This window comes from Stegodyphus dumicola, chromosome 11, assembly GCF_044657685.1.
Source record: "Stegodyphus dumicola isolate Sdum_Otavi_A_Nest chromosome 11, ASM4465768v1".
Taxonomy (NCBI): Eukaryota; Metazoa; Arthropoda; class Arachnida; order Araneae; family Eresidae; genus Stegodyphus; species Stegodyphus dumicola.
Genome location: NC_140778.1, coordinates 20491256 through 20514650, shown reverse-complemented (window position 1 = coordinate 20514650; position 23395 = coordinate 20491256). Strand labels below are relative to the sequence as shown.

The 23395-nt window shown below is 34.2% G+C and overlaps 1 long non-coding RNA gene across 1 annotated transcript; it reads right to left on the bottom strand.

The window, feature by feature from the left end:
• Window positions 1–12598: 12598 nt before the first annotated feature.
• On the bottom strand, window positions 12599–22833 carry LOC146993829 (uncharacterized). Its single transcript, XR_015043908.1, has 2 exons — window positions 22117–22833; window positions 12599–13399 (listed from the first exon to the last, which is right to left on the bottom strand). It is a non-coding gene; the product is annotated as an uncharacterized LOC146993829 (long non-coding RNA).
• Between the last annotated feature and the right edge of the window lie 562 nt (window positions 22834–23395).

Genomic DNA, 23395 nt, shown 5'->3' with positions numbered 1-23395 from the left:
CTAATTGCATGGTTACGTTTATCTGGCAAATAACATTAAATAGTGTTGTAAAAGTCCATACATAAATATAAATATTGTTTGTCTGAATGAGATTTGTAGATGAATAAATCTGCATCGTATGTGTTTGTAAATACACTTATACGCATTATTTTGAGTATTAAAGGCAGGGATATTTCTGCAGGAAAACTTATTGCTTAGCAAAACATTATTTGCAGTGAATTATGTATGAATATTAAATTCTCTGATTACTTATGAAATACAGAGACAAGATATTTAAACAAATTTTGGTATTTCCATATTAACAAAATCATCTTTGCAATTTTTTTTAATAGCTGAAAAGGTGAAAGTCACTAATTGGCTGGAAGGTGGCAGTTTTTATACATTTTTTTTTTAAAGATTCAAAAACTGACAATATTTCTCATATATTCGCGAAAAACACACACACACACAAAAAGAATATACTTTAGCAAATGAAATTATAAATTTTAATTATTAAATAATGATGATGTGTTACATCAAGAGAATGAAACATTTAGATTCATTTCCAAATCCTTCTAGAATTTTTTTCTGCTATTCTTCTACCCAAGCATACAGCAATCTGTTTTGCATTAGAAGGACATCACAGACTCAGCATAGTGCAACACTGGCTATCTACCAAACTCATTTCCTCAATGTTTTCTCTTTAGAGAGTTTTTGACAAAATTCTGTACTTTTACACTTATGCTTGATGTACTAAGTATTAGAAATAAATTAATAAGTAAATCTAAAGTAATTTCAGGAAAAGTTAACTTATAAGAACTTGTATCAAGTGGCACTGGCAACACTCATTCCATACTGTACTTTTTATACACATATTAGTTAATATTAGACTGAAAGCAAAAAAAAAAAAAAAGTCTTTTAAAATATGGAAAAGGTATTTAAAACATGCAATTGCAAACTTTTACAATATAAATTTTAGAATTGTTATATTTAAATATCTCTTTAAATTCAATACATTTTTCTTAAATAAAGAAAACAGAATGAAAAAGATGCAATGTTACTTGAAACAATCTCATGAAATAAAATTAAAATAAACCACCAATTTTACCAGATTAGAATTCATATTTATGTTAGAGGAGTTCTGTTTGTGAACATCAATTGAATATAATTTTTACACAGAATATCTCTTGAGTTAAAAATAACAATAGAAAAAATAAAGTATATTTTTCAGATTCTTTCTTACAGACTCATAGGTCTTGTCCGGGTCTGGATGGCGTGTATTATGGAAATGCTGAAGCATCTGTCCTATGTTAAGTTTAGGATTGTGTATCCATAGATCGCCAATAGATGGCGGTAATGTTTGTTTGTAAAAAGAAACTGTGATGTCAATTATGTATATGTATCAGTTCGTCTTTGGTGTGCGTGAATAAATGTTGTGTGGAAGAACGCTCCTCTGTTTATTACTTTAACTGCGATCCAGTCTGATTTATTAGAGATTTACACATATTTTGTTTATGGTGCCTGCAAACCGGGATTATTACGAACCAGAAAATCGACAGACTGAATATTTCGAAAATGGAGGGCGTTCTTGAAAATTTGAAAAAGAAACGATCGGTTGTTAGACAATTAACTACGAAACTGATAACCAAAGTCGAATCGAATTTAGCAAATAATATTCCGCTAAATGAGAAAATTGAGATAATCGAGGATTTATATGAACAGTTAATTGAGAAAATCAACGAACTGAAAAGTTTAGATTCAGAAATAGAAACGAAAGTAACTTCGGAGGAGATTGAAAATGAAGTTACCTTAAGTCAAGAATACCAGGATAAAACTGTTGTATGGAGAGGAAGAATGCAACGATTTTTGAAGAAGAATTCGGAATCTTCTAGAACAGTTCGTCAGAACGAAACGGCTCATGTTGCACTTCCAGTTGAAACGAAAACAGTGAAGTTGCCACGTCTGCAAATCGGAACTTATTACGGAGATTCGTGTAAATGGTTAGACTTTTGGAACCAATTCGAAAATACAATTCATAATCATAGTGGATTGAGAAAAACTGAAAAATTTGCGTACCTAAAATCCTTACTTGGAGGTAATGCTTTAGCTGCCATTTCCGGTTTCGCTTTAAGTGACCGGAATTATGATTCCGCAGTAGAAATATTGAAAGAACGTTTTGGAAGACAAGATGTTGTTATCACCTCGCATATGAATAAATTATTATCCCTTGAACCAGTGGGAAACATTTCAAATGTTAAAGCACTGCGTAAGCTGTACGATGAATGCGAAGTCAACATTCGAAGTTTAGAATCGTTAAACGTTACTTCTGGAAGTTATGGAAATATTCTCTGTCCTCTCATTTTGCAGAAATTTCCAGAGGAATTAAATTTGGAATTTAATCGAAGTCGAAATATGGAAGCAGGATTTGATATAAAGGAGCTTATAGAATTCTTAAAAAAGGAAGTTAACTGTCGAGAAGCTGCAAGTTTAATGAACTCTGCGAAAACGAATCAGAAACCATACTTTCGTCAAAATGAACAACGCACGAAAGTTTATCCGAATTATAAACCGAAAGTTCCGACTGCTTCAGCTTTATCAACAATTGGATACAAATGTATATTTTGTGATAAAGAAGACCATACGAAATATAAATGTACTGAGGTGAACTCTGAAGAGAAACGCAATATTTTGAAACGTACAAGAAAATGTTTTCTGTGTTTTGGATGTAAACATTTAGCTATCAACTGTAAGAACACACAGTTTTCCTGCAAAAAGTGCCGCTGTAAACATCATGAAAGTGTGTGTGTAAATCCCACATCAGCTGTCTCCAGTGTTAAAAATAAGGAAACCGAAACATCGGCGGAAATTGTTCAAAATTCTTCTGCCAAAACTGGATCTAATATTATGCTTCAAACGGTGTATGCTGTGGCTGAGGGCAGAAATAAGAATTGTATTGTGAGATGTCTTCTTGACGGCGGTAGCCAAATCTCTGCAATTCGAGAAGATTTATCAAGAAAATTACAATTGCCAGTGAAAGGAGAAACTGTTTTAAATCTACATACCTTCGGTGAAAAGAACGGGAAATATTGGCGTCGAAAGAAAGTTGAACTTATGCTCCGAAATATTAATGACCCTGAAAAATACATAAATCTCGAAGTCATCGAAGTACCAGTCATAACAAATGCCGATATACGGATACCAGATGCAGAAATGAAATCCAAACTCCAAGCATTCGGCGTCACTTTGACAGACTGCGGTGGCGCCGATGGGATGAATCATATTTCCGTTTTAATCGGCGCGGACATTATGTGGAAAATAGCAAGCGAAGAAATAAAAAGGATAAACAGAAATGCCGTAGCGATGAAAACCTTGTTTGGGTGGTCTATGCAAGGCAGATTTTCTTCATCAGACTTTGAAATCCATGATGCGTGTTTAAACGTAAGTGCAGAAGAGAAACTTCTAAAAAGCGTCGAATCGTTTTGGTATATTGAATCTATAGGAATTAAAAATATTTCTGACGAAGAACCAAATGAAATGGCCTTGCAAATATTTAACAACTCGATTACACAAAAGGGTGATAGATACGAAGTTAGACTTCCATGGAAAGATCAGAATGTGACTTTAAGAGACAATTTTAAGAATGCTGAAAGACGATTTTTAAAGCTGATCGAACAATTTAAATCAAACTTGAACTTTTATGCGCAATATAAAGAAGTGATTGACTATCAGCTTAAGGAAGAAATCATAGAAAAGGTCGATCTTGGTACTCCATCTGGGAGACGAACTTACTACATACCTCACCGTGCTATCATTCGTGAAGATCATAATTCTACGAAACTTCGCATTGTTTATGATGCTTCTTCAAAGGAAAAAAAGCTTGAATCTCTAAATGATAATTTACTACAAGGACCAAATCTTCTTCCTGAACTTTTGAAAGTTTTAATAAATTTTCGACTTCGTCGAATTGCATTTACGTCAGATATTGAGAAAGCATTTTTACAAATTTCTGTTGCACCTGAAGATCGGGATTCAATGCGATTTTTGTGGATTGATGAGAATTCAAGTTTGAGCAATCCGAGAATTCAAGTTTATCGGATGTGTCGTGTAATGTTTGGAGCAAAATCAAGTCCATTTTTGCTGAGCGCTTGCATTAAGCATCATATAAAGAAATTTGAAGACATCCATCCCAGAACTGTAGAAATGTTAGAAAACTTCATGTATGTTGACGATTTTATTTGTGAATCAGATACGGAGGAGGAAGCTATACAGATATATCATGAAGCCAATGATATAATGAAAAAGGCATCAATGACTTTGACCAAATGGAATTCTAATTCGGATACTGTAAAAAACCAGTATAAATCAAGTGACAACTTCGTTAGCTTTAAATTGCCTGACTGTGATTCCCCCTCAAAGATTCTTGGACTTCAATGGGATACAATTAAGGATATCTTCTGTTTTAATGCACAAGACGTTATTGATTTCATCCAGTCAAATGACCAAACAAAACGCTGTGTTTTAAAAGCTGCTTCAAAAATCTTCGATCCTGTTGGGTTTCTTGCTCCATATGTTATTCAAGCAAAAGTTCTGTTTCAGGATTTATGGCTGAAAGGTGTTGATTGGGATGAAATTATCCCACCAGAATTGCAGGAAAAGTGGAACAAATGGTATAGGCAACTATGTGATCTACCTAATATCCAGATACCTCGGTGGTATTTTCGTGATGTTGATGAAACGCCTGAAACACTGGGACAACATTGTTTTTGTGATTCATCTCAAAGTGCTTACGGAGCAGCAGTGTACGTGAAATTCCGTAGCTTAAAATATTGTGGAACAAGTTTAGTGATAGCCAAGAGCAGAGTGACACCCCTGAAAAAATTATCTTTACCAAGACTCGAGCTTATGGCAGCAGTGTTAGGTGCAAGACTTGTAACTACAGTCCGTGTGCATTTTACTCAAGCTAAGATTCATTTATGGACAGATTCTCTTATTGTGCTTCATTGGATAAAGAACTCACCACGGCGATGGAAAACATTCGTACAAAATCGAGTGTCTGAAATTCAAGACAAAACATCCCCGAGCATGTGGCATCATTGTCCTGGCTCAGATAATCCAGCCGATAAAATCACACGTGGTGTTAAAGTGAGTGATCTTGTAGTAGATCAAGTGTGGTGGCATGGACCTCCATGGCTTCATCAAGATGAAATAAATTGGCCTAAAGTGAACGAGCATTGTAACATAGTAGATAGTGCTGAAGAAAGAGTTGTGACTCAAGTTACTAGCAGTGTTCAACCTTTACAACCTGTGTTAAAAATAGAAAACTTTAGTGACTTAGGTAAACTTTTAAGAGTCACGTCATATGTATTTAGATTCATTAATAATTTAAAGTCACAGAATAGAGTGATTGGTCCTGTGACCAAAAATGAAATATGTAATGCTATGTGTTATTGGATTATCTTATCACAAGGTGAGTATTTTTTTGAAGAGTTGAATGATGTTAAATGTAAAAAACCATTATCTTATAATTCCAAATTGTTTGGGTTAAATCCAGTAATGGATGAAAAGGGTTGTTTAAGAGTTGGAAGTAGATTAGTGAAATCATCATTAGATGTCGATGAAATTCAGCCTATAATATTACCAAATAATTATTTTTCTCGTTTAATTATTTGGAATTGTCATGAAAAGGTACTTCATAGTGGTGTAAATGAAACTTTAGTGCAAGTAAGAGGGAAATTTTGGATTTTAAAAGCTAGACGTTTTGTAAAATCTGTGTTACATGATTGTAGATTTTGTAAAAAATATAATGCTAAAGCTGGACACGAGATATCGGCTCCTCTTCCAGCTGACCGAGTGGAGAAATCTCAATCATTTCAGGTAAGTGGCATAGATTTCGCTGGCCCTTTGTATTTAAAGGATGGTACAAAAGTGTATATTTCATTGTTTACCTGTGCAGTGACTCGAGGAGTCCATTTAGAATTGTTATCAAATTTAAGTGCAGAGTGTTTCATTCAAGCCTTACGTAGATTTTTTGCACGTAGGGGTATTTGTAGAATTATATATTCTGAAAATGCTAAAACCTTTAAAACTGCTGATCGTGAATTAAAATATTTGTATAAATTATGTAAAGATGAAAAGGTTCTAAATTTCCTTGGTAAAAATGGGTTTGAATGGAAATTTATTGTAGAAGGTGCTCCTTGGTGGGGCGGATTCTGGGAACGTTTGGTAAGATCTGTAAAAACTTGTTTAAAACGTATCTTAGGTAAAGCTTCTTTATATTATGAAAAACTGTATACTGTTTTAGTTGAAGTTGAAGCTGTTATTAATTCTAGACCTATAACGTATGTATACAATGAACCTGATCCTCTTTCACCATCTCATTTTATAACTGGATCTAGATTAACTGTTTTGCCTTCACCTGAATCTAAGCTAGAATCTACAAGATCTCAGTTGATTAAAAGATGGAAGCATAGGCAATTAATATTAGAACATTTTTGGAAAAGGTTTTATAAAGAATATTTGTTAGAATTAAGATCAGTCATGTTTTCAAAACCTCCAAAGAATTCTCCCGTGTTTAAAATTAATGATGTTGTACTTGTGCGAGAAGATAATGTGAAACGCTGTAACTGGAAGATAGGTAGGATTAAGGAATTATTTCGTGGAAGAGATGATAGAATTAGATCTTGTGAGATTCAGTTGGATAAGGGTGTTGTTAGAAGACCAATGAAAGACTTTATAATCTTGACGTTCAATAAAATTGATGCATCCGTTACGGATGCATGGGGGGGAGTGTTAAGTTTAGGATTGTGTATCCATAGATCGCCAATAGATGGCGGTAATGTTTGTTTGTAAAACGAAACTGTGATGTCAATTATGTATATGTATCAGTTCGTCTTTGGTGTGCGTGAATAAATGTTGTGTGGAAGAACACTCCTCTGTTTATTACTTTAACTGCGATCCAGTCTGATTTATTAGAGATTTACACATATTTTGTTTATCCTATAAGTCACTGACTGCCCTTCTCACTCTTTACAATAGGGTGTCGAAGGAGCGTTCCTTCTCCAGTGCATGGAGGTGAGCTGCTGTCATTCCTATTGTTAAGCCAGGGAAAGACCCGAGGAATCCCTCGAACTATCGGTCAATTGCCCTTACCAGTTGTGTTTGCAAACTGTTTGAAAAGATGGTAAACAGCCGCCTAGTCTACTTCTTGGAAAAGAATAATATTATATCGCCTTATCAAAGCGGTTTTCGAAAGGGAAGAACGATTGTAGATAATATGCTTCTTTTAGAGACATCTATTCGAAAAGACTTTGTCAGAAGAAGTCACCTTGTCTTAATATTCTTCGACATTGAGAAAGCTTACGATAAGGCATGGAGATACGGTATACTTCGGGATCTTCACGAGAGTGGCTTGCGCGGCAACCTACCAATTTTCATTCAGAATTTCTCGAATACTAGGACTTTTCAAGTAAGGATTGGCTCTGTTTTGTCAGATGTTTTTTAACAGGAAGTGGGTGTGCCTCAAGGCTGTGTGCTTAGGGTAACCCTGTTCATTTTAAAAATAAACTCTGTACTAAAAGAACTCCCTCTCACCATCTTGGGATCTCTGTATGTTGATGATCTGCAGATTAGCTGTCGAGGGGCAGACACGAGATACGTAGAGAGGCAAATGCAGATGGCTCTGAATAAAATCCAGGAATGGTCAGACAAACAGGGATTTAATTTTTCCAAACAAAAAACTTTGTGCGTGCACTTTTGTAGAAAGCGAGGTCTCCACCCTCCCTGAATTATAACTCAATTGGTCTGTGATTCCAGTTACACCTGAAGTAAAATTTTTAGGGGTGATGTTCGACCGAAAATTGACTTTCCTCTCTCATGTTTTAAACCTGAGAAAGAAGTGTCTAAAAACACTAAATATTTTAAAAGTGTTGGCGAACACCTTCTGGGTTGCAGAGCGTTGCTCTATGCTTCGCATTTACAGAGCGCTTGTTCGCTCTAAACTGGATTATGGCTCAGTTGTTTACGGATCCGCCCGGTCATCAGTATTGTTGAAACTGGATGCTGTTCACCACCAAGCTCTGCTGATCTGTTCAGGAGCTTTCAGGACTTCTCCTGTCCAGAGCCTGTATGTTGACTCTAACGAACCATCACTTTATCTGAGGCGTGAGCAATTGTCCCTTTTGCAATATTTTAATATCCTATCGCAAATGATCATCCTAATAAGCTGCGCTTACTTGATAATGCGTGTAACACATTATTTGAGACACGTCCATCCTGTGTTCCTACCTTTGCTTTAAGAGTTCGCCCTGTCGTTGAGGAACATTCCCTCTCTGATATGCGCCCCCAAGCAGTACAGAATTTTGAAACCCCACCTTGGGAAAATTCACGGATTCAGCTTCTTGATGTTTTCAAACATCACGTGAAGGCAAGCACTAACGAGATCGTTTACAGACAAATCTTCGCTGAGCACAGGCACAAATATAGCAGTTATCATCAGATATACACAGATGGATTTGACTTCTGTGTATATCATCCGATATACACAGAAGTCAAATGATCATGTCGGGATGGCATTTGTATTTGAAGATTACATAGAGGGCAGATGCCTGCAATGCTTTCTCAGCTCTAACATCTGAACTAACTGCAATATATTATGGTCTTCTACACATCTCAAAGCTCTGTCACAAAAAATTCATAATTTATACCGACTCGTATAGTGCTCTTAAAATTTGGAAGCTTTTCCCAACACTCAAACTCCTGTTGTAGTGGATGTTCTGAAAATTCACATAAACTTAAAGATTCGAGGATATGAAATCCTGTACTGCTGGGTTCTCGGGCATGCGGGAATAAATGGAAACGAGCTTGCAGACATCGCCGCAAAATCTGCTGTTGAACTGTCCAGTCGCCTTATCCCTTTTAGAGACATCTGCTGTGTCATCAAGGGAAAGATAAAAAAAAAAAATGGCAGCAAATTTGGGACGTTCAGCTTAACAGCAAGTTGAGAAATGTAAAGCCCAGAATCGGGCATTGGGATTTTGCTGGAAATCGTAAGAAGGAAGTTCTTTTGACTCGCCTCAGAATTGGTCACACTAGAGTGACACATAACTATCTTTTAAAAGCTGAGAATGAACCTGTTTGTGTAAATTGTAATGTTTGTTTATCTGTGCGTCATATTTTAATTGAGTGTCCATATTTTAATAGTCTTCGTCAGAAACATTTTAATAGTTGTGACTTGCCTCTCGACCGTTTAATCGGAAGAGAGTTCAATTGTAATTCATTTTATTTAAAACAGATTGGCTTTTATTATCTAATGTAATTTGGTTTTACGATTGTGTCTTGGATTTTAATGTCTGCTTTTACCTTGTTTTTATATGACTGCATCCTCTGTATTTGGTACATTTGTTCTACAGCACTGATATATGCAAAAATGATTGAAAGCTTATTGAAGTTGAAAAACATATTTTTATGCTGAATCACAGAACCAGGTCCATTCCGAGACCATCGACTGCCCACATACTTTCTTAAGATTGCCATACCCAAATTTAAAGAAATAAAGCTCAATGATTAATAAAATATCTATTTCATCATCCCCAGTACTTACATATGAGAATATACATAAAAATTACTTACATATGAAAATTTCTTACAATAAACTAAAAAAATTTAGCCATGCTATCGTCAGGGTATCACTGCCCCAGATTTTCGCCGCCCATTTACACTTACATGGTACAAGCGTGCCTGCACAGAACTACATTAATATTTTGTGTTAACATAAAAAAAACCAAGTTTAATAAAATCCACTTGCAAGCTAAAGCAGGCATATCGTGATGAAATATTTAACCATTATTCAGAATTTCAGAACAAGAATTTGAAGGTGGTAAAATGAAAGTCAGCATACTCCACAGGAACCAAATATCAAAACTGAATACTTAACAATAGACAATAAACATGGACATATAAGTATAAATGTATCTGAAACATTTGCATGGACCCATGAGCAAGAAAAAAGTATACAGTCAAAAGTCGTTAATTCGGACACCCATAATCCGGACCTCAAAGCTACAAACTTTTGGTGCATGTGTCTTGTTGACGCATGTGTGTAAGACCTTCAAGCTTACTTTTTATAAAATTGCTCTAACAGTCTGCAAAAAATAATAAGCCGGATCCAATTAGAAGATTAAGGAACAACACGATCAGCAACATTAACTGAAATAGATAATTTTAGCTTAGCTTATACCGTCCATTATACATTAAACGCATATGCGCATGCGTTTAAGCATATGCAGAAAGTTTGTAGCTTTGAGGTCCGGATTATAGATCATTCTGGATTAAAGACTTTTGACTGTACTTTAAGCCACCTAGTAACACCATCTAGCTATCTCGGACGGAAAAAAAGGCAACATTCAACTCATCCACTGAATGTCATTTGTAGAAAACCTAAAGTGATCGCTACCTATACGCTCTTATGCTGAGCTCATGTTCATTTCCACATTCCACTCTCCTCTTATCACAAAAGCGAAACATGTGTTTTGAAAACGGATTAGACGTAGTGGATTGAGGCTAATTTTGGTCATTGTGATTTTACTATATTATTAGTGAGTGTTGATTAAAGCAGTTATTTACTTTTAGCAACAGTCCCTGCTAGACAGGACTTTCCTGAGAAACAAGATTTTTGATAGCACTAGTTTAAATGGGAGGATTCTTAGAAAAAAAAGAATCCCACCTAGCTACAGAAACAATGTAGCGGCTATGTGATAGTTCTTCAAACCTCGCTAAAAATGTCTCAGCTGAAACTCTGTCTCGGGTAGAAATGAACCAATCAGATGAAAGTTCTGCTTCTGAAGGATCATGTGGTCCCAATCTGAGCGATAATCGATTATTGTTTGGCGTTGTCTTTGTAGTAAGTGAAAATGGTAACCTAGCTACATGGGTTTCTTGGAAATGTGCAGGTTCTGAGAATTGCTCCTTTCATCATCCGGTTCGGCATAGCCGAAAGATAATGTGATTTTAAAAATTAGATAATGCTTTTTTTTTTTTTTTGTCAGTAATTTGTATAGATGATGGACACAAATTCATAAAGCCGCATTTGGAGATTACAATTGATACTGAGTAGAATTTCAACAAGCATTTTATGACTGCATTGTACAAGAAAAGGCTTGAGAAAAGCTTTGAAAGAATTTTAAGATAATATGGGATTCCCAGAACCTCTGTAATTCTGCCTTTGAAGATGACGGCAATGATTTTATAAACGTGGAGCTTCCTCCACAGCAGGTTGATGGAATTTTCTGATGATGGACTAGAGGCAGAATGAGGCATTGCTAGGAGTGACAAGTGTTATTTAAGATTCTGTGCTTAGCAATGAATCATTATGAGCATTTCAATAGAGATTAAAAATTGTCTTCAGTTAGTCATTTATCTTCAGTAACATATGAGAGGATGCTGAACAGGCACTGGAAGCTGTAGACACACTAATGTTTGTGAAAAATGCAACACCATGAAGGAATTGTCGGAAATGAATGAAATTTATTCCGCATATTACCGATAGTGATACAAGTAAACGATCACATTTACAAACGAAAGTAGGAAAATGAGTACTTTGGGTTTCTGTCATGCCGAGTGAGCCTGTACACATCGTGGCATTGAATCGTATAGGTTCTGAATGTAATCCTGGGGAATGGCTTTGACTTGATGTGAAAGTTCAGTTTCAGTGTGTGCCCCACTAGCTGTACGTGCGAGTCGCTGACCGATGAAATCCTAGGCATGCTGATTGAGCAACATATCTAGGGAAGATGCAAAACCTGTTGTACCTTAAGGAAGGCTTGTGCACAGGCATTTTTTCCCCCTAAAATATAGTGCCTGGAATGCATTGGATAATGCATACTCTGTCATCATTATACTCCAGATTGTAGCAAGATTTGTTGGAGAAAGCAACTTGTTGCCACAGAGCACGCCACGCACCGAGTTGCAGTGCTCATTGAAGTCGGAGGCATATGTTACTCAGCGACAGGGCAGTCCTGCGTAGAGGAACCCTTGCATGCAGTTCATGTTGCAGCAGACAGCGACGAACACTTGTAACCGTGCTCCAATATTGTACTAACATACGAGAGGATGCTCTACAATCCATCACAGCCATGCAGATGAGGTGTTTGTCGTCCTGTGCTGTTGTGTGCCCCATTGCCAGGATTTCACCTTGTTTGGTTCTCGCTGTCCATTTCTTCCAAACATGCATCACTGTTGTGGCATTATGCTGCGTGCGGGCTGTGATTGTTTGATATGAAAGTCCACCCTCTTGCATACAGACGATGTGGCCTCGTTCAAACTTGTTGGTATGGCATCGTCCGCTGTTGACAAGGCATACTGAGCACAAATTAAATGTCCACTGCAGACGGAGGATGATAAACAGATTTCAGCACAACTTTACAGTCCTTTAGTACTGCCAGTTCTCATTTCATGCATGCATAATCCCTTTGTAATTCTAATCATTTGTATGTCTTAACTCACTTTACATTTCATGTAAGTTTGGTTCAAAGTGCATAATTCCTTCATGGTTGTGATTTTCACAAACATTAGTGTATATCAGGTAGTCCTAACTAAAAAAGCATCTTGAAATAAAAGTATGCAGTTGTCCAGATCAAATGTTTATTTTACAGAAAAATATGTTGTCCAGATCAAATGTTTATTTTACAGAAAAATATAAACAGCTTATGCATACATGCATTGTTTTTATAGGATTCTGATCATACCTGAATAATAATTTTTCACTAAGTTGTATTTTACAATAATTCTTTCAAATAAGTAACAGTTACTTATCCATTATTTTAATTAAAAGAATTTTGTATATATTTTTGTTCTTATCAACTAATGAAAGGGATGTATACGTATTAATTTTATAAAATTCATGTGAATGTATGCAAATAAATTCTTTATAAATGTCACATAAGTTTATACCTCCTTAAACCGTTTTCATGTGAAACAGAAGCCTTATTCATAACAATATAATCAAACATACCAAGGTATAATTTTATTAAGACCCTGAGTTACATCAGTATGAACTTATGATGGAACTATTGGAACAATACTCATCATGAGTTGAGGATTACTTATAATTTGTCAGTAGGCATGTATGAAAATGTGTTTTGTAATTAATATTGAATGTATAACTTTTTCTTTTCATATAAATACAGAAGGATTTCATGTCTGCAGATAATGTATTACAAGATGCTGTTGTGTGCCAGTGGACAAGTTGGTGAGAAGCTGAACACTAATAGCTTGAATCCTGGTGAATGGACTGCCTGCATAAGCGTCGTCATGATTTTTCCACATGTAATATGAATGCAAGCCAGTTTGCCTTAAAGCATCCCTTCTTGGAAAATATCTTCTAGTGTTTCATCACAAAAATCAGTCAAAAACTGTTTCTCATGATCTGAAAAATGCGTATAAAGGAAGTCAAATTTTGTTAAGTACTATAAGCAAAGTAAGCAGTATTGTATTTGATGTCAGAACAATATTTTTTTTTTTTTATTTTATTTTTTTATTTTACACTTGTATATTTTTTCTTATGATTGGAATTTTAGTACAAATTATTTTGGCATGATGTGGCCTGTTCTCATTTAAAATGCATTTTGTATTTTTTTTTTTTCCTTCTGTTATTTGCATTATAATAGTTTGGCCATAACAACTATGGATGCCAAATCAACATGTATTGGAATAACTGTATTAAATTTTGAGAAAACCTTTAGGTGTCATTTATTATAAAGGTTGAGATGATTGTTTTTATAAATTCATTCATTCTTATCTATTTAAGAATTATCATTTAACATAAAAATATGAAAAAGAGTAATATATTATAATACTAAATAAAATATACTTTTATATATATATATATATATATCCAAGCTCACTATATGCACACTCAAAGAGATACATTTCTTTTTTGTGATGTATGTGATGATAATTTACTGTTAAGTATCTTAAGTTGTTCAAAGTACAATTCATTATCTAAACAGACATGCAGGTGATAATCAGTTATGCACTGGTTTAAGTAATCAAATATTATAAATGCACAACTGTTACATTTCTTATTATTTATTAGTCATGTTTATATTATGTAGATCATACATATGATATAATTGTACAGCCTTTGGCAGCTCCAGAATTGGAAACTCTTTTTGACATAATCGAAAGTTCAAGCTTAATTTTTAAAATTGCTCCAACAAGGGCCAACAAAAAGGGGAGCACAGTCAAAAGTCGTTAATCAGGACTCGTCGGGACTTCGGCGATTCCGGATTATAGATCATCAGTTTAAATCTCGTAAGATGGCATGCAGAAATTCTAAAACTAAAAATATGAAATCGTAATTTATGAAATAAAGAACAGTTAAGACCCAAAGGGTATCAAAATTTACCAAAAAAAAAAAAGCTTAATATTTGTTTACTTTATCAAACATTTCTTTCAATGTAAGTTGTTTAAGTTGCTTCGTTTTATGTGATAATACTTTCTCTTTAATTCTATAAACAGATGTAATTTTTTGTTCAGTTACAAAGTTCCGCTGTTCAAGTCCCGTTAATTGCTGTGCGAGAATACCGACTAACTTGTCAATCGAAATTTTTTCGTTTTCACTAACCTCTCTGTCACATTCTTCATGTCTTTTCCATTTTTTGCAGCAATTCCACTTTTTGTTTGATGAACATCGAAACATACTTTCGTTTTGTACGATCCTTTAAGAGCTCCTGAATCGGAAATTCTCTTTGACATAATCGAAAGTTCAGGTTTACTTTTATAGTATTGCTCTTACAGTCTGCAAAAAATAATAAGCCGTATCCAATTTGAAAATTAGGAACAACGCAATCATCAACACTAACTGAAATAGATAATTATATAATTTTAGCTTATACCATCCGTTATACATAAAACGCACACGCAAAAACGTATTCTCCGCTTGCGCACAGGCACATGCGCAGTCATAAGAGGTCTTAGGCGCACGCGTAAACGGCTATGCGCATGTGTCATCGCGGCGCATGCGCAGAAAGTTTTTAGCTTTGAGGTTCGGATTATGGGTGTCCTAATTAACGACTTTTGACTGTACATAGTCGAAATTAGAAAATTGCTACCAGAAAACTATTTAATGTGTATTCGCGATATTTATAATGACCAGGAATTTGATTTAAATCATATCAAATATGGAGTACATCGAAATGAAATACTACATTTAGTAAGGAATTATAAGCTGAATAAAATAAAAACATCTGCCCTGAAGATAAGGATAGTGCTGACAAATCAACTTCCAGTTCATTCCCCCCCAGAGCAGCATGAAATTGATAAACATATTTCGGAATTATTAGAGAATTAAAGGATATGCTTTTATCCATTTTTTGCAGCAATTCCACTTTTTGTTTGATGGACATCGAAACATGCTTTCGCTTTGTAGATCCTTTGCTAGCTCCAGAATCGGAAATTCTTTTCGACATAATCGAAAGTTCAAGCTTACTTTTAAAAAATTGCTCCAACAGTCTGCAAAAAATAATAAGCCGGATCCAATTAGAAGATTAAGGAACAACGCAATCTGCAACATTAAATGAAATAGATAATTAGATAATTTTAGCTTAGCTTATACCATCCGTTATACATTAAACACGCATGGATAAACATATTATGCAGATGCATATGCGCATGCGTTAACGCATTATGCATTGACGCATGCGCAGAACGTTTGTAGCTTTGAGGTGCGGATTATACATCATTCAGAATTAAAGACTTTTGACTGTATAAAAAGTACTTACATATGAAAAGTCCTTACAATAAATTAAAAATATTTAGACGTGCTTTTGTCAGAGTACCGCCGCTCCTGATTTTCAACTGCCAGTGTACTTTTATGTGGTACACGCACGCTTGCACAAAACTATATTTACATTTTGTGTTAACATACAAACAACCAAGTTTAATAAAATGCACTTGCAAGCTATAGCATGCATATGGTGATGAAATATTTAACCATTCTTAAGAATTTCAGAACAAGAATTTGAAGGTGGTAAAATGAAAGTCAGCATACTCCACAGGAACCAGATGCCAAAACTGAATACTTAATAATAGGCAGTAAACATTAACATATAAGTATAAATGGTAAAACTGGGTATTAAAGTCGAATTTGCCGCACTTTAAAAAAGTTGCCAAATCGGTTGTTTTTACGCGTTTTAGAAATTTGTTAACTCATCATATTGCCACATTAGATGGTTGCGAATTTGAATTAATTCTGGACATGCAAAAAATAGATCATGTTAGATGTAAATATCTAAACAGCCTGCAGACATGCAAAAATATGTAAGAAAATAACCAAAAAGGGGGAAGCTCCATATCCATGTACACATCGGCCTATTTTCACTTAAAAAAATTCCAGAATTGCACAAAAATGGCATTGTGCACTTCCTTTACTTTATCCATGTAGATTGACCCATTTTCACTTAAAAAGTCAAAGAAAATTGACAAAAATCGAATTCTTCTTACTTTTGTATAAAGCGCTAAACATATAAGTGGGTGATTCTGAACTTTATCCAAAGTATTTGAAAGTTAATTAAAGCCCTTATCTTGCAACTGAATTAAATAAGTAAAATTCACACACTCAACTCTTTCAACGGCAGCAATTTTGCTCACACAATCCACGAGAAGCACAATGGTAATGACGAAAATTTAAAAAGTCCACTTAAATGCTATAAACTGTAACCTTAAATCCTAATAATTTTCATGACACCAAGAGCTTACTGGATTTCGCATCATTTGGCGACTGGACCGTCATCTCCAGTTCAGCCGTATAAACATATCTAAAACATTTGCATAGACCCATGAGCAAGAAAAAACTATATACATGAAATGTAGAATCTCATACATTATTTGTGTTGTGCAGCAGTGGCAATAGGAATGAGACAAATTTTAGAATATAAAGTGATATGTTTATTTTAGCATCCATCTAACAAGCGTTCCTCCTGTACATTGAGGAGAAGCTCTATTTATAGATATGTGTTCATCACGGGGCTAATCCAATCAGCGATATTAATTGAAATAACAAGGTGACACTATCACCTCATCAGGAGTATTCTTAAGGACTTTATGTAATATGACAGATTTATCAGTTTGGCGATTTTGTGGGCGCCAACAGGTTAATATAATTTATAATAAAGAAAGGATTTCACAAAAATTTAGGAACAGAAATGCAATTTAGGTAGAGAATCGCCAACACATTATTAAGCAATATGATTAGAATTTAATTTAACCAACTGATTTAAAAATATCATTACATACATATATATATATATAAAAGCAATAACCTTGACATAATTTTTTACAGATGAAATGTTAAAAGTTACTTATCAGGTGCAAATTGATGGTTTTCATGCCTTTATTTCAGAAAGATATCAAACTGTCGATATTTATTATAAATTGGTAAAAATTATCACCATATTGAAAGAAAATATACTTCAGAATAGAAATTTGAATTACAAAATAAGGATTGCATTATGAATTTAAAAAAAAAAAAAAAAAAAAAAAAAAAAACATTGTTTTTCAAATCTTTCTATTCTAATTTTACACTTTTCTCCCTCGCCCCACACACAGCTATCTGTTTTTGCAAAAACAAATGGGAGAATTAGGTTCATGCAGCACTTTGCTAATGATTTTTCTCATTTCTGATTTTCTTAATTGTTGCATTAAGAAAATTTTCATGAAAATTCTGCGTTCTTGCAGAAATTTTATAACAGAATTGTGGAAAAATTGCTTGCAAATTCTGCAAGGATATATTTTAAAACTAAGGCAAGAAATATTTTGATTTGTTTTAAAAAAAACCATTGGACTTTGAAAAAGAAGAAAAAAAAAATGCCCAAAAAATGGCTTGATTAAAGGATTATTATAAGCATGACTGCTCGAAGAATTGTTATGCACAATATTGTCAGACTTTGGCATATACCGAAAATATCGCAACTTGTATTAATGAGGTTGCATTAACACACACACACACATATATATATATATATATAAAAGAATGCCCAAAAAATGGCTTGATTAAAGGATTATTATAAGCATGACTGCTCGAAGAATTGTTATGCACAATATTCTCAGACTTTGGCATATCCGGAAAATATCGTAACTTGTATTAATGAGGTTGCATTAACACATAAACACCACAAAAAAAAAAAAAAAAAAAACTTAGTTCCTGAAGAAATTTTGAATTCTTTCAAAGACATTACAAGCTGCATAGTGGCTTCAAGAAAACAGTTCAAAATAAATGTTTTAAATATTCGATACTGGACATGTAAGCTTACAAAAATCCCAATTCTATGCATTCTCAACTTTAAAAAAGCTAATGAGGAAGGGAGAAATACTTAAATCCTACAGCACTAAGGATATCACAAAAATATATATTTTCTATTTTTTTAGAAAAAAATAATTACAGTGCAAAATGTGAATGAAATTTCCATTCAAATGAAAATGTTCAAGATTTCAAATGGGAAAAGTCCAGAATCACCCAATGCTTGGCGCGTTTTTAAGAATTGCACATACTCAGTAACCATATAAACATCTATCTATTATCACTTAAAAAAACATCCCAGAATTGCACAAAAATGGCATTGTGCACTCGCTTGACTTTATCCATGTACACATCGACCTATTTTTAATTAAAAAGTCAAAGAAAATTGACAAAAACCCAATTCTTCTTACTCTTGTAAAAAGCGCCAAAGAAATAAGGGAAGGCTTTAGTGTAGAATTGGGTGCCCCTTCGATTGGCGACATTTATTTAAAAATTTTGGCGATGAAACCTCACTTCTGGTTACCACGATAGTTTTAAATTTGTTTTAGCTTCCCGATTTTATTTAAATGAAAATAGATTGATGTGTACATGGACATATTTAAGACAATGCGCAATGCCTAGTTTGTGCAATTCTAGGAATTTTTTTAAGTAAAAACAGATCGATGTGTACATGGACACGGATCTTATGCAATTCTTCGACTTCTTATTTTGAAGAAATGGTTTTGTGTAGCGGCCATCTTGAAATTGTTACTTCCTGGCGCCGATATTGGCATCAAGAAAAAATCGCCAATAAACAAGGGGCACACAATTGTAAACTTTTACCGTGGGGAATTCTGCAGTTTACCCTTTCAAATAATTCATAACATTATCTGAATGAAAGGAATATGATATCAATAAAATTTTCTTATTCAGAACAATATAATCAATTTCTAACTCTTCATTGTTTGAATACGCTATTTTAAATTTTCATTAATCATTAAATACTAAGGATAAGTAAATGTTGCTTTAACTTAGAAGCACTTTATAGTGACTTATGGCTTATCTCCCAAACATAAGGTTTTTCTCTCGTGGAAACAAATAAATGGTTTATTAAGAAATGAAATGAAAAGTTGAACACACATAGAAAAGCATGTCTTTATAGCATGGTCTATATTGCACACATAAGCAAAGGCCCTTATCAATCTAACTTTTTCACAAATAAACATTAGCCTTCTTATTATATGTAGACATGAGTCTTTCAATTTTTCTATAACCCAAGTGATCCGTTACACATGTACCTTATAGAATTCCTTTCTGGTGTGAATAAGTAGATGCTTTTTTAAATTAGAATTTCGAATAAATAACTTATTACATATATCACACACTTAAGGTTTCTCTTTGGTGTGAAGAAGTATATGCCTGTTCAAAGTTTTCTTTTGTGCAAATGACTTCTACATACCTCACACACATGAGGTTTCTCTCCTGTGTGAAGAAGCAAATGCTGTTTTAATGCACTTTTTTGAGTAAATGACTTCTTACATACCTCACACACAAGGCTTCCTTCCTGTGTGAATAAGTAGATGTCTGTTTTAATCAACTTTATGACCAAATGACTTGTTAAATACCTCACACACATAAGGTTTTTCGCCTGTGTGAAGAAAGATACGATTGTTTAAAGTACGTTTTTGAGTAAATGATTTGTTACATATCTCACACAAATGAGGTCTCTCTCCTGCGTGAAGGAGCATATGCTTGTTTAAATAACCTTTTTGAGCAAATGACTTGTTACATCACTCACACACATGAGGATTTTCTCCTGTGTGAAGAAACATATGTTTGTTTAAATCAGCTTTTTGAACAAATGACTTGTTACATACACACATGAGGTCGCTCTCCTGCGTGAAGAAGCAGATGCTTGTTTAAATGAATTTTTTGAGTAAATGATTTATTGCATACATCACACACATGAGGTTTCTTTTCTGCGTGAATAAGTATATGTCTTTTTAAAGCACCTTTACGAGCAAATGACTTGTTACATACCTCACACACATGAGGTTTTTCTCCTGTGTGAAGAAAGATATGGCTCTTTAAAGTATGTTTTTGAGGAAATGATTTGTTACATACCTCACACACATGAGGTCTCTCTCCTGCGTGAAGGAGCATATGCTTGCTTAAATCACCTTTTTGAGCAAATGACTTGTTACATACCTCACACACATGAGGTTTTTCTCCTGTGTGAAAAAACATATGTTTGTTTAAATCACATTTTTGAAGAAATGACTTGTTACATACCTCACAGACATGAGGTCTCTCTCCTGTGTGAAGAAGCAGATGCTTGTTTAAATGAAATTTATGAGTAAATGATTTATTGCATACATCACACACATGACATTTCAATCCTATGTGAATAAGTATATGTCTCTTTAAATCAGATTTTTGAGCAAATGCCTTGTTACATACCTCACACACGTGAGGTTTCTTGCCTGTGTGAAACAGTATGTGTTTGCTTAAATCACTTTTTTGAATAAATGACTTGTTGCATACCTCACACACATGAGGTCTCTCTCTTGGGTGAAGAAACAGATGCTTGATTAAATGAATTTTTTGAGTAAATGATTTATTGCATACATCACACACATGAGGTTTCTTTTCTGTGTGAATAAGTATATGTCTCTTTAAAACATATTTTTGAGCAAATGACTTGTTACATACCTCACACACATGAGGTGTTTCTCCTGTGTGATGGAGCATATGCTTGTTTAAATGAATTTTTTGAGTAAATGAGTTGTTACATACCTCACGCATATGAGGTTTCTCTCCTGTGTGAAGAGGCATACAGTTGTTTAAATTACCTTTTTGAGGAAATTACTTATTACATATCATACAATTTTTTTTCCTTTATGCACATATAGATGCTTGTCTAAATGACTTGCTGTATACATCATATACGAGGATTCTTTCCTGTGTCAATACGATATGATTGTTTAAAGAACACTTTAGTCTAAATGATTTGTTACACACTGCATACAGAAAATTTGTCTTTTGTGTGAATAAACATATGCACTTCGAAAGTACAGTTATTTGCAAATGATAAGTTTCATGTCTCTCGCCCAACCGGTATAGTGGCTAGCGTTGCTGACTGCTGTGCCGAAGGGCCTGGTTTCGAATCCTGGAAAATGCATAGTTGTTTATAAATGTTTAATAAAAAGTTGAAAAAACATTTGTTGTTATATGTTTCAATAATTAACCCTCACGGACTGGAGGAAACGGCATTCGCCAAATGCCTCATTTCCTTTCTTCTTGCTTAAAAAGCAAGATTGATACAGATACAGTTACATGTGTCACATTATAATTACATCTTATCCTGCATTAAGAAGGAAATGCAAGTTTTATTGGGCTTTTGTACAAATGACTTTTACCTACCTCACATACATGAGGTTTTTCTGTTGGGTGAGTAGGTATGAACTCATTTAAGAAATTTCATTTTCCACATCAAAATTTCGAATAAAAGTTGGACTCAAATATATTTTTAAAACTGACATTCATGGCATTCTGGGAGATACTACACTTTCAGGGCTGAACCTGCTAGAATGTTTAGATTAAGCAAAGTAGTTACTGCAGGCACATATGATATAAAACACACATTTTGAATAGAAGACACATCTGGTGCGATAGACACATGGCATGTTTGTCAGGAAAAACAAGTTTGTTTATTTTGGACTAACATGATTTCTCTCACCTTAGCTCTTATGAAGGTTAGTTTGTTCATTCATTGCTCCTAATTACATACAAGAGATGAAACCATTTTAAAACTACAACAAAGTGCCAAGAAATATTCATGGCCTAAGAAGAAATATGTGCCGTACCGTTGTATAAAAATCCACCACTTATTTCTGCGCAAAGTTATTTGACATCAACTTTCGGCTTCACCAGCATTTCAAGCGGAGGGTGCTTCACGCAATTGTAGCAAAAAGATTCCTTAATTGTAGAATAGGTGTCGTGAACAGATGTCTTGTTTTGCACCCTCTAAGTCTTTCTGCAGCGATGGGTAAAAAATCAAGCTTAGCTGCGAAGAAAGGGGTAATTTTGTTCACAAACACACAGATCGAGTGTCAAGATGTAAAAACATCGTTTTACTCGAGTTCTGATAAGAATCAGGAAGGAGGGCTGTGTGATCACCGAGGCAAGCGGCAGCACGATCGCTGCGCTCCGTAAAAAAGTGAAAATTTTTCCTTTCCTCTTGGTGATTATCAATTAAATTTCTTTGAAAAATGTTTATTTTTCCCCTACAAAACCTATATCATTTCAATGAATTTCGGCTCCGATGTTGACGAGAATAAAACAGCGGACAATGTAAGGATATACTCCAAAAGCCTGGAATTTTAAGATAAGTACTTTTCTTTCATCTAAACTAAATCAAATTTCTATAAATAAGCGCCTTTAAATCAATAAATCTTAATTTTTCATCAGTTTAAAGCATTAAAAAATACTTGAAATTGCCATTGCTTGTGGCTTCCTTTGTGTATCAACTCGAAACAGACGCCAGCGTTATCAGTTCACGTCTGTCAACACTTACAAAGCCCTTAAGGAATCTCGAGAGAGGGAAAATTTGGGGATGAGAGGGATAATTTGGGCATCGCGCTATTTCCCTCTCGGATCTTCTGGATTCTCTTTTCTTTCTAGATCGCTTGAATATAGTTTCGCCTTTAAATAATATTATACCTCACCGATTTTTTCTCATACTGTTCTTTGCTATCTGTTAAATGTCCATATGTAAGGGATGGTTTATTCTTCACCGCCTTAAATGAATTTTTAGAACTATGAGCTTATATAAATAACAGTGTGCCTCATTGTGTTATATTAACATTATTTAACTAGTAATAAATTATGATAGTAAAATAATTAATCTTGTAATAAATTATGATACTTAAATTAATAAATACTGTTTAATTTGTGTTTTTAATACATATACTCAGTAATTTACACACATAAATAAATATATATATTTTTTTTATTTTATTTATTTATTTATTTATTTATTTTTTTGGGTGTATGCGGTTGTGGTCTTGTATTGTATATGATTCTATGTTGTTAGTCTGCTGCTGCTTTTTGAAAAATGTATGAAAATGTTGAGAATGAAAGTAG